Raw genomic sequence first — 12729 nt, forward strand, 5'->3', positions numbered from 1 at the left:
CTGGTTTTGCTCTTAAGTTTGTGTTGCACAAGTTTTGTTTTGTTTTTTTCTCATTTGGAAATACATTTTTGGGAAAAGAATCTCAGAATACTTCTGTAGAGGAAACCTATTGAAAGGGACAAAAGGTGCTTGGAGCAGTTGTTTTTATGTACCTGAGTATGAGGAGGTTCCCTGGTCCTTTCCTAGGCTTCCTCCTTTGGTAGAGGGAATAGAGCAGGAGACCTTGGCCTTAGCCACCGCATCACAAGATTGCAGGGTATCATGGTATCATGGAACAGAAGAGGAGACCAAGGCCAGAGAGGGAAAACTCATTGGCCCAAGATCTTGGGGCTCCTTGGAAACAACTTATCAGAATCATTCCATTCCGAAGTCAAGCATGCAAATCCTGGTTTTTTTGACTGCCAATCCAGCGTTCTTCCCACCAGGGCACGCTGTTGGAAAGAATTCTAGAAGCTGTGAAGGAAGGGGCTCTGGGTTGGCAGGGTGTTAAAGTAGACCACTGAGGAAAACAGGAGAGGAGCTGAGAGGGGGAAAAGGAGGAGGTGTGCTTTGTCATAGCCACGGTATCTTAAGAAAGCCCGGCTTATTTTTCCATGTAGAGAAGAGAAAGCTGAGGCTCTGAGAAGGAAAGTGACTTCTGCAAGGTCAAGGGCATGGAGCTGGCATGTAGACCTGGTGTGTCTGATTTCAAAGCATGTGGAGTTTAGGTGCCTTGTGAAGTATGCTTAGTAATCCTGACATTTAAAATACCCTTTGCCAGTCACTTCCAGGTGCTTTATATGAATTAGTTTACTCCTTAGAACCACCTTATAAGAAGTTGTGGCTATTATCTCCATTTTGCATATGAAGAAGCAAGCGCAGAACAATAATCTATCTAAGGGAGAAATGAAACTGAGTGGAAAGCCAGACAGCTTGGCTTCTGACTCCGCACCTTTGTATGGCTGTACCGTTTCTCGTGTACTACTAATAATAGCTGGCTCTTGGATGGCTACTTTGTCTTTTCCTCAGGTATTTTTACAGATGAGGAAACTGAAGCCCTGAGAAAGGAATCGACTTGCTCAAGATCATACGGAGAGTTTCCTGGTCATTGGAAAGGGCATGAGTCCGGGCCAAATCTCCTGTAGCAGATCATCATACAAGCCAATGTTTACTAAGCACTTACCAAGTTCAGAGCTACATGGGGGGCTTTAAGCAGTGATCATGACAACCAGACATTCTTTTGTGTTCCCACCTTGCCAGTGAGGAGACAGGCTCAAGAGCAGGATCATGACTCATCCAAGCATGCACTGTTTGAATTTCAGGCCTGGTTTCTGACCCAGCCCAGTCTCCTTCCATGCCCAGATGCCCCAAGAGGGCAACGGAGCTGAGAGTAGGCAACTAGCAGGTGGGTGCTTTGTGGCTCATCTCTACCTTCTCTCTCCTTGTCACTGCCATCTAGGGTTTCAACTAAACCTGTTTTTAAAAACCTATTTATAGCTTGAAACTGTACTACCACTTGGGATAATGAATCCCTTAAGTTGACTCCCTGGGGTGTAAATTAAGGTTTTCTTTCATTTGTCCTAAATCTTCAGGATTAGAAGTGGGTTGGGTGGTGGGGAAAGTCCCTAACATCTCATGCTTGAATTCAGAAAACAGGCTGAAGTCAAATAACGTTTGCCTGTGTGTATGTGATGGTAATTCTTGATATCCAGGTAGCAGGTAACATGTATGCAAAGCATCTCATCTGATTATACAGAGATGTGAGGAATAGGCAGGGCCTGGATTTTTGTCTCCTTTACCCTGCCTGTTTCCTATGGTATCTCAACATTTAGCCCAGTTTTGTTGTGTGAATGAACGAATGATCCTTCATTTTACTGACAGATAAACAGAAGATGAGGGGTACAATCAGGAAAATGAGAACCATACCAGATGGTTCAAAGAGGGAATTTAAACCAGGCATGGGGGCACACACCTGTAACCCCAGTGACGCAGGAGGCTGGGACAGGAGGACTGGGAGTTCATAGCGAGCCTCATCAGCTTAGCAAGGCCTAAGCAACTCAGTGAGACCCTGTGTCTAAATAAAATATAAGAAAGGGCTGGGGATGTGACTCAGTGGTTAAGCAGCCCTGGGTTCAATCCCTGGTACCAGCAAAAAAAAAAAAAGGAATTTAGCCAGGCCTAGTGGTGCACACCTATAATTCCAGAGACTCGGGAGTCTGAGGCAGGAGGTTGCAAGTTTAGGCCCAGCCTCAGCAATTTAGCAAGACTGCCTCAAAAAAAAAAAAAAGGGCTGGGATTTAGCTCAGTGATAAAGTCCCTGGGGTCAATCCCAGTACCACCAAAAAGAAAAGAAAAAGGAGTTTAACATGGGGAACCAGCAATCAGTTAATCTGATCAGTTAATCATCAGAGTTGTCTGATGGCAAAAATGGCAACAGGGGAGGTTGAGGCAAACCTGAGAATGGCAACTTCAGGAAACCCATTTCTCTGGGAGGAGATGTACTACTAGAGACCAGGAATTGGGACTCTTAAGGGCCCATCTGGCAGGAGCTGACTCCTTAGAGGCGGCACTGAAGCTGCCCAAACACTGCCACCTCTTTCCCAGGACAGAGATGGGGAGCGATACCCTGATTTCTTTCTTCCCGACCTTTCCCTTCCAGTCTCTCACCAGGGCTTCCCATTGGCTGACCCCAGCCAGAAGCCAGTTGGCAGGGGGAGACTGGGAAACGTGGTTTGCAGAGGTCAGCCTTTGCCAAGTGGAGCAGAGCAGGAGAAGGGTAGATAAACAGAAGGAGATAAACAGAAAAATTAACGACCCAGATGATTCCATGCTGTAGGAAAGGACCACATCCTATATGCATTGTGAGACAAAACCGTATCCACGTGATCTTTTTAGGCTCTTCATTTTTCTGTCCTGTTTAAGAATCACCTCTTCCAGGAAGCCTCTGAGATTCCTTCCCAGTACTGTTGCTATCTCCCTATGGTCAGTTCCTTTGGTAAGTTTTGCATGCCTCTGCATTGGCATATGCCACAGTGCCCAGTTCCTCAATGGATTGAGTCTACCAAAGCCAGACCCACGCCTGATTTATTTCTCTGCTGGACAGAAACTCCTTGTTAGTTAGTTTTCTCTTGGTACAATGACATGGGACAAAGTACTCCAGAGTCAGACCAAACTGAGGGTCCAAATATCCCTACATTTGTCTCCTGTCTGACCTTGGACAGGCTTCATTCCCTGCCAGTCTCAGTGTCCTCATCTGAGAAATGGGAAAACGATAGCCCTTACAGGGAATGCTGAGGGGTGAAAGGATGTGCAGAGCTCCACCGGGCTCATGGGCTCTGGAGTCCGTGTCTGCATCTCCCCCACCTGCATCCCGAGGCCTTCCCGTCTACTCCTTTGTTTCCTAACCTGTACATTAGGGATGATATTAATGCTTCATATGGCACCCTTGAGGATTAAATGGAACTCTGTGGCAAACAGTGCACGTACTTGGTGAATCTGCTCAGTGGCATCGGTGCCTAGCTTAGCAGCCGCACATGGGACAGAGGAGCTCTTGTGGCATGTTTCAAACAGCGATCTTGTCTCTCGTGCGCCACTGTAGCCACATTATCAGGCATAGTCATGGGCATACAGTAGGTGCTCAATCCATCTTTGTTGGGCCATTGAACTATGATTGAGTTTCACATAACCTTATTTTGCCCAGTGCTCTGTGACCTTCTTTGTCCCTGACATCAGAGGACATATGTCCTACAGCAGCCAGCTCTGGCACTGAGACATTTTGGATCATCTTGGAAGGGAAGGCGAGGACTTCTGGGCCTAGGGCAGGGGAAAATGTGCACAGCAGGAGAGGAGGGTCTGGGGCACCCACATGTCCCAGAGTGTAACACACTTGCATTTCATCCTCATAGCCTGTGTGGCACAAGTCACTGCCCCCGCTCTAGAGGTGAAGTGTGAGTGCCAGGAGGCGGAAGCTCACCCAAGGCTGCACAGAAATGAAGGGGCACAGCTGGAGTCCAGCTCTGGACTGTTGAGCTCCAGCCCTGTGCTTTCTTTCCATGGCACCTGCTGCCTCCCAGAAGCGGGGGATGGAAGCTGAGCCCCCACAGCCCGTGCGGAGGTCAGGCGCAGGCAGCGTGACAGCTTGAGACTAGGCTTAGGTGGTGGTGCTGAGGCTGGCCCAGAAGCAAGTGGTGCTAACCTGGGATGCCTGGGAGGTCGAGCCACGACCACAAAGACGAGATGACCAGGAGCCGCAGCAGGGTGCCAGTGAGGTGCTGGGCCCAGAACAGAATGTCCTTGGGCTGTGCCCCCAACAAAAAGCTCCCTACTTACTTGCTCTGTGACCTTGAGCAAGTCACTCAACAATCTCAGTTCAGTGTCCTCATTTGTCACACGGTGTCATCCCCCCCTGCCGGGTTGTCAAGGTATACATGAGACAATGCCGGGAGGACAGAACTGGGTCAAGTCCAGGCCAGAGCTCAAGTACTAATTTGCTAAATGACCCAAGGCAAGTCACTTCACTTCTGTGCCCCTGAGTTTCCCCGTCTACGCACTCGGGATAGAGCCTGTCTCAGCAGTTCATGGGGACAGAGTGGTTAGAGTGGGCCCTGGAGTACATTTTCCTGGGTTCAAATTACACCCACCACCTTGAGTAGCTTGGTCTGTCTGTGCCTCAGTTTCCTCCCCTGTGTGGTAGGGGTGGACGCCTCATGGAGTTGTGATGTTAACTGATGGGATCAACAGAAAGAGTGTAGCCCAGCACCTGGCACAGGTACGCCCTCCCGTCCTGAATTCACCAGCCCTGGGCGTGCTGGGAGCTGCCGGGAAACACTTCACACTCTGACCAACCTGCAGAGCAGTCCTGAGGCAGGTGAGACGCTCTGCTCTCCCGGAGGCTCTGAGTCACTCAGGTCCACTGCCTTGCTGGAGGTCACAGTGATTGGTGAACAGACCTGGATTTGAGTCCTACAGACTCCCAGCTGCTCTGTCCCTAACCAAGCCTCCATAAATGAGAGTTGTTAGAAATGTCTGTGTTGTGGGGATGGTTTTTTTGAAACTAGAGGAGATGGCAATTATTCGTTTCTACTCGGAGTAGGACTTAGGAAATGAGCCCCAGTGGTGCTAATGGTCAAGGGTTGCTGATTGGGTCTGCTCAGCTCCTGTTGGCGTCCACCAGGGGGCAGCCACTGCCACCTCCAGGCCTTCAAGTCTTGAATTGGGAGGCCATTGGAGACCTGTGCAGGGGGCATCCAGACCCCGGGGCCACATGGAGGGGCAGAAAGGAGAGGCAGTGGTAGCCTGTGCAAAGCCAGGAGCTTATTTCCCCTATTCCCCAAACTGGGCTGCCAGTCGTTTTGCACAGACCTTCCAAAAGAGCAGGTGCTGGCCATCTGAACCCTCGGGTCATCAGAATCTTTTGGGTATGGGCCAGGAATCTGAAACTTTGAAAACTTTAATGAATATCGTATGGGAGTGAAAATAAATAAGCTGGAGCTAAAGCTGTAACATATATAGCAAGTAACAGTGGAATGTTGAACAAAAGGTAATGTTAAGTGGAAAAGCAGGTTGTCAAATGCACTGAATTTAACATGGAGCGGGAGGGAAGGCAAGAATGCAAATGAAGGCCACTAACCTGCACATGCCTGTAATCCAAGAGGACTGGAGGCTGAAGCGGGAGGATCACAGGTTCAAGACCAGGCTGGGCATTTAGGGAGATCTTGTCTCACAGTATAAAATGGGATAAAATAAAATACAAAATATAGGGCTGAGGGTGTAGCTTATCCTCAACACAGTAGAGCAATTGCTAGCATGCTTGAATACTTGGATTCCATCCCAGAACGAGGGAGGGGATTAACAAGTGAGACCCTTCTCACCCTCATCCTGTGTGGGGATGCTGTAGACCAGTTTCAGGTCTGTTGGCTACTCCACAAATAGCCCCTTGGACAGTCTTCCACCCTCAAGAGGGTGGACCCTGCAGAGAGTCCTGCATGGGCTCTGAAGGCAGACTTGAGGCCACTTGGATCCAGAGTTCTGGGGGTCCTAGGTACCCTGGTATCAAGGAGTCCCACAGACTCCAGCTCTACCCATCCTTGGAGTCCTGGACTCCTTGCCCCATGGAGAAGGGCACAGATGGTGGGAGGCCAGAAGGACACCCTCTAAAGCTTGGGTCCAAGGCCTGCCGTGCCCAGGTGTGAGAGATCAAAGCTACTTGGATAAGGGATAAAACATGCAAAACGTTATGTTTTTTGGTACTACATGTGTAAGTAATACTTTTAAAAAATACATGGGAATAAAAACAGGCATGTCTGAGAACACCAAATTCAGAATGGTGTGACTGAATGGAGTAGGGTTACAAAAAAAGTACACAGAGGTCTGTAAATTGTGTCTGCCATGTTAAATGATTTAATCTGTGTGCTGGGACCAGGTTTGCTTCATTATTATTGATACTTTTCCTAGGCCTAAACTATTTTTATAATTTTCAGATTTAATCTTAAAAAGTAATAGATGAGGCTGGTGTGGTGGTGGACTTCTGTAATCCCAGCAACTCCAGAGATTGAGAAAGGAGGCTCACAAGTTCAAGACCAGCCTAGTCAACTTATTGACACCCTGTCTCAAAATTAAAAAAAAAAAAAAGGCTGGGGATGGAGCTCAGTACTCAGTGATAAATGCCCCTGGGTTCAATCCTCAGTACCACACACACACACACAAAATTATATGTTCATGCTTTTTAAAAAATTCAAAGAAGTAGAAAAAGGCATCAAATTCTTCCTGTCCTCCAGTCTTTATGCCACATTCCTCCTAAAGGTAAACATGGTTATTGGTTCCTTATGTACCTTCTGGAACTGTTTTAAGGATCTGCACACACTGGATCATATGACTTGACATTTCTTCACTACCACAATTTAATTGTTCTTGTCTTGGATGGTTGTCTACAAGTACATGTAGCTACATCTCATTCTCTTTAATGACCAGATAGAATCGCACTTTGTGGATGTACCATATTCAACCTGAAGGGCACTTAGGTTGTTTGCTATTAGAAACAGTGCTATAATAAATATATTTGAACCGACATGTTTGCTTGAGTTACAATAATAATACAGTGAGTACTTGTGTAACTGTATTTGTAAGTGAAATTGCTGGGTCAAAAGCTATATCCATTTAAAATTATTTCCGAATTATAATATGAAATTTTATACTGATTTACATTCTTTCCAGTTACCTATGAGGTTGTCCGCTGGTCCATGCCCTCACCAATACTAGGCTGTTCATCTGTGTCTTAACTGATTTGTAAGAACTCTTTGTACATTAGGGAAATTGTTTCTCCTTTTACTACAGATTTTTTTTCCCGGTGGGGCATTTTTTAAAAAATTAACTTTAAAAATCGTATTCTTATTCATTTCTTAATTGAAATTCACATGACATAAAATTAATTTTAGAATTTGCAATTCAGTTGTATTTAGTACATGCATAAGGTTGTTTGTAAAACCATCACCTCTGCTTCGTTCTAAAACATTTTTATCACTCAGAAGAAAGCCTCATTGGGTGTGGTAGAGCACACCTGTGATCTCAGCAACTTGGGAGGCAGAGGTAGATTGCAAGTTCAAGGCCAGCCTCAGCAATTTAGTGAGACCCTAAGCAACTTAACAAGATCTCATTTCAAAATCTAAAAAAAAATTTCAAACAATAAAAAGGGCTGAGGATGTAGTTCAGCGGTGACACACCCCAGGTTCAATCCCCAGTGCCCTCCAAAAAACTTTCTAATCCTCCTCACCTCTGTCCCCCAAGTTGTTGGAACTGCAGGTGTGCACCGCTGGAACCAGCTCCTGTTTTTGTTTGGGCCATTTTTGTGTCATTGTTGTACCAGGGATTGAACCCAAGGGCGCTTACGCATGAGCCACATCCCCAGCCCTTTTTATGTTTTATCTGAGACAGGGTCTCACTAGGTTACTTACAGCCTCACTAAGTTGCTGAAGCTGGCTTTGAACCTGTGATTCTCTGCCTCAGCCTCCTGAGCCTCTGGGATTACAGGTGTGCACCACCATGCCAGGCTGACCATTTGGGCTTTTTTGTTTCTATTTTGTCTTTTCTTAGTCGTGATGGACACTATTTGTTTAGTTTTACGTGGTGCTGAGGATCGAACCCAGCGCCTCACACTTGCAAGGCAAACGCTCTACCGCTGAGCCCCAGCCCTGGTCATTTGTTTTTAGTAGTGAAATTCATTGATCTTGCTCTTGTGACTGCGATTTTATATTGTATATAGGAGTGCTTTCCCTGCTTTAAGATTATTAAGAAGCAAAGAATTTAAAAAGTGTTGTGAATGGTCAACGAAATCTTTGGACCCCGGAGCCGCTGTTCTAGATCAGCTCCCTGGAACGTGAATTCCTGGAGGACAGGGATCTCCACTCGTCCCCCCACCAGAGTTAGGGGGACCACCGCCTTCGGCAAGTGTTGCTTTCAAACACTTCCTACCTAGAGATTACAGAAGAAAAGCGTCTCATATTCTTTTGTCATCCTTTTAGAGTATTTTTTCTTAATTATATTTTCAACCACATGAAATTTACTTTGGTGATTGGAGTGAAGTAGAGATACAGCTTTAATTTTTTCCAAGTGGCTAGCCAGTTGGACCAACACCATATTGAAAAATCTGTGTTCCCCCAACTGATTTGAAATGCCACCTTTAGCATACACCAAATTCCCACAGGTATTCGGGTCTATTTCTGGACTCCCTATCCTGTCCTGGTGATCTCTCTGTCTGGGATTCTGTGTTTTTTAAAGCTCCCCAGGTGATTCTGATGCAGCCAGTCTGCAGATGGTGCTTATCTATGACAAGATATTTTTGTGGATTCTTAGCAATGAAGGAAAAAAGCAAGAGTATCATAAAGTTCGTTTACATTTCAAGGGCACATCTTTTATTTTGAAAAAATGTACTTACTATACATTTATTTTAAAAAATTAAAATGTTGATAGTTGATGGCCATTTTGAGTACATTTATTACTGTTTGTTTTGAGTACATTTTAAAAGATGTATGTATCAGAGCAATGTTCATAAATCATCTAAGTGTACAGCTTGATAAATTTTCAATAATCGAACACATCTGTATTAATTTCCTGCTGCTATAACAAATCACCACAAACGTGGTGGCTTAAAGCAGCAGAAATGTATTCTCTCATAGTTGGAGGTCAGAAGCCAAAGTCAATGTGTCAACAGGGCCACACTCCTTTGAAGGCCGTAGAGGAGAATCTGTCCTGTACTCCAGATCTGGGGATTCCAGATCTGGGGGCTCCAGGAGTTCCTTGGCCTATGGAAGCTCATGGCACCCTCTCTGCCACCATCTTCACATGACCTTCTTTTCTTCATCTCTGTGTCTCAAATCTCCCTCTGCCTTTGATTTATAAGGATAGTAAGTCATTGGATTTAGGGTCTACCCTAATCCAGGATGAGCTCACTCAAGATCCTTAACTTAATTGCATCTGCAAAGAGCCTGTATCCAGAAAGGTCACATTCACAGGTTCCAGATGGGTATCTTTTTTTTTTTTTAAATTTATTTTTATTATAAACAAATGGGATACATGTTGTTTCTGTTTGTACATGGACTAACAGCATACCATTTGCATAGTCTTACATTCACATAGGGTAATGATGTTTGATTCATTCCGTTATTTTTCCCTTCCCCCCCACCCCTCCCACCTCTCTTTTCCCTCTATACAGTCCCTCCTTCCTCCATTCTTGTCCCACTCCCACCCCCCATTAAGTGTCACCAGATGGGTATCTTATTGTGCATGGGCATAGGGCTGTGAATGGGGGTAGGGTAAGGACGGGATGGGGGCACAATTCAGTCCATGACATCACCCATGTAACCAACATCCCACATCAAGAACTAGGACATCACAGGCCCCCAGAAGACTCCTTCACGCTCTGCCCACTACCCACATAACCACTGCCTTGATTTCTTATTTTTCTTCAAACTTTTTATTTTGAAAAATTCTCAAACCTTCAGAGAAGTTGCAGAAATAATACAGTAAAGCACTCTTATAACCATTAGCTTCATTCACCAGTTAACATATGGCCAGATCTGCTCCCTCTTCTCTCAATATGTACTTATTTATATTATACATAGGATACTTGTGTTAGTAGAGTATCATTACTCATATCATTAGTCAGTTTTCTGTTGCTGTGACAAAAATACCTGAGAAAATCAACTCAAAGAAAGAAGGATTTATCTTAGCTCATGCATTCAAAGGTTTCAGTCCATAGTCACTTGACTTGGTTGTTTCTGGGCCTGTAGTGACGCAGAACATCAGGGTGGAAGGGCACGGCAGAGGGAAGCTGTTCCCCTCATGGCTGCCAAAGCAGAGAAAGTGCAAGAGAGAAAAGGGAAAGGGACCAGGCACACCCCTCAGAGACCTGCCTTCTCCAGCTCGGCCCCATCTCCTACTTTCCACCACCTCCCAGTGGCCTGTTAAGCTATGAATCCACAATGGTCCAAACACCTCCCACCCCTGAACACTGCTGCAAACCTTCCACAAGAGATTTGGGGGGGACATCCTAGATCCAAACTATAACTTTTTTCCTAAATACAGGAGTTGGTAGATACCTTCACCTTTCACTCATAAGTCCTCCACCCTAAGCTTCCAAAGAACTAGAGCAGTCCCTACACACCACAGCGCAATGACCCGATACATGATCCATACAAAATTTCTCCAGTTGTCCCACCAATATCCCTTAATGTGTGCTACACATATATTTTAAACTCAAGGCCCAAGCTGAAGGCTGTGGCACAGGCCTGTAAACCCTGCAACTCAGAGAGTTGAGCCAGGAGGAGTGCAAGTTCAAGGCCAGCCTGGACGAGTAATGAGACCCTGTGTCAACAAAAAGGGCTGGGGACATAGGTCAGTGATAAAGTGCTCCTAGTTCAGTCTCCAATACCAAAACCAAACCAAACAACCCAAGACCCAGTGAAGAATTTCATGTTGAGCTGGGATATAGCTCAGGGGTACAGCACATGCCCAGCACGTGCAAGGCCCTGGGTTCATTTCCCAGCAACACACACACGCACACACGCACACATACACACACACCCCAGAATTGTATACTACGTTAGTGATCATGTTCTTTTTCTTTCTTTCTTTCTTTGTCATTATCACTCCATTTATTTATTGATTTGTTTGGTTTGGGTACTGGGGATAGAACCCAGGAGCACTTCACCACAGAGCCACATCCCTAGCCATTTTGTTTTTTTATTTCAAGACAGGGTCTCACTAAGTTGCTGAGGCTGGCCTCCCGAATCTCGGATTATAGACATGCACCATCAGGTCCCATGGTCATTATTACTCCTTAAATTTCCTGGCAAAATGAACGATTGACAAAACTTACATTGGTTTCCAAATACTTTTGAAAATGCAATAGTCCTGGAATTTCAAAACCTGGAATTGCTGCTCTAGCCCAGCAGCACTGTTCAGATGCAAATTTTCTATCACCTGTGCAGCCCAGTGGGGCCATCACTAGCCACACATGGCTTTTGAGCACTTGAAATGTGGCTAGTGATGCACTGGCCTCTGCCAGTGGGCCTCCCTGTTGGATGCCGAAGCCTTGGGAGCAGACAGGGCCACCTTCTTGAGAAGGACCTAGGTCCCCAGGGGACAAGGAGCCTGAATTGTCCCCACCTCGCTGAGTTCCCCTTGCCCCCACCCCATCCCCAGGGGCACGGCATGGGTGGGGAGACCCCTCCTCCCACTTCCCCAGCTCCTATCTCTGAGGCTGCTTAAAACAGAATAATAAAATAATTTAACATGGCTAGTGAGACTGGGGAATTGAATTTTTAATTTTACTTAACTTTAAACTTACGTGGCCACTTGGGTCTCATGGCCACTGAATCTGACAGCCTAGGTCCAAGTCAGGGCACAAGCTGGGGCTCTGGCAGGGCCTGGACTGCGTCCTTAGCTCCTGGAGGAGAGCCAGTGCCGAGAACAGGGACAGCCCTGAAGTTCCCAAGGCCCTTCCGCCTGTCTGCCCGCCATGTGTCCCCCTTCCTTGGTGCTCCTGGGAATTTACCGGCATCTCCTCTGTACTAGGCCCCGGGGCTGTGGTGACGAGGGAGGCAGGCGTGGCCTCTGCCAGAGCGGACCGCGGTCTGCGGATGTGTGGGACAGGAGCCAGGGGGCCTGGTAGTTAGAGGGAGCCTAGTAAAGGTTTGCTGAGCGAATGGAGCGCGAGGGAGCGGCCAGGACGGGGTGGGGTGGGGGCTGGTTAGTGCAGACAGTGCCAGTCCCGTCCCAGAGCGAGGCGCCCCCTGTTCTCAGGTGCTTTTCCTCCTGAGTCTGTACTACGGATCCCCGGTAGGAAAATGGTGGCGGGCCTGGATCAGGGCCCCAGGGCCCGCCCAGGGACAGGCAGTGGACAGCACCTCCTCTGCATCTGGTTCCTTGAGATCCCGTTTGTGAAGGGGTCATGGAGAAGTCGGAGGGGCGCCCAGAGTCCTCTGAGGTCAGGCTGAGGACAGGCGGGTGAAGCTGGGCTTGGTAGGGAAGAGGAGATTCCTGACTCCTCACAGGCACCAGGTCAGCTGTGAACCACACCTGCCTGAGTGACCATCCCTGGCAGGAAGGAGTGGCAGCCCAGGAGTGAGCCTGAGCCTTGGAGCCAGAGGGAAGGACCTGGCCTACCCGGCCCAGGGTGACTCAGGCTGAAGCTGGGAGGCCTTCTCCTGAGGTTCGCCTGGTCCACGCTTCCTCTGCCAATGTCTGGGTGTGTCA

The sequence above is a fragment of the Sciurus vulgaris genome (genome assembly GCF_902686455.1).
Source record: "Sciurus vulgaris genome assembly, chromosome: 2".
Lineage (NCBI taxonomy): Eukaryota > Metazoa > Chordata > Mammalia > Rodentia > Sciuridae > Sciurus > Sciurus vulgaris.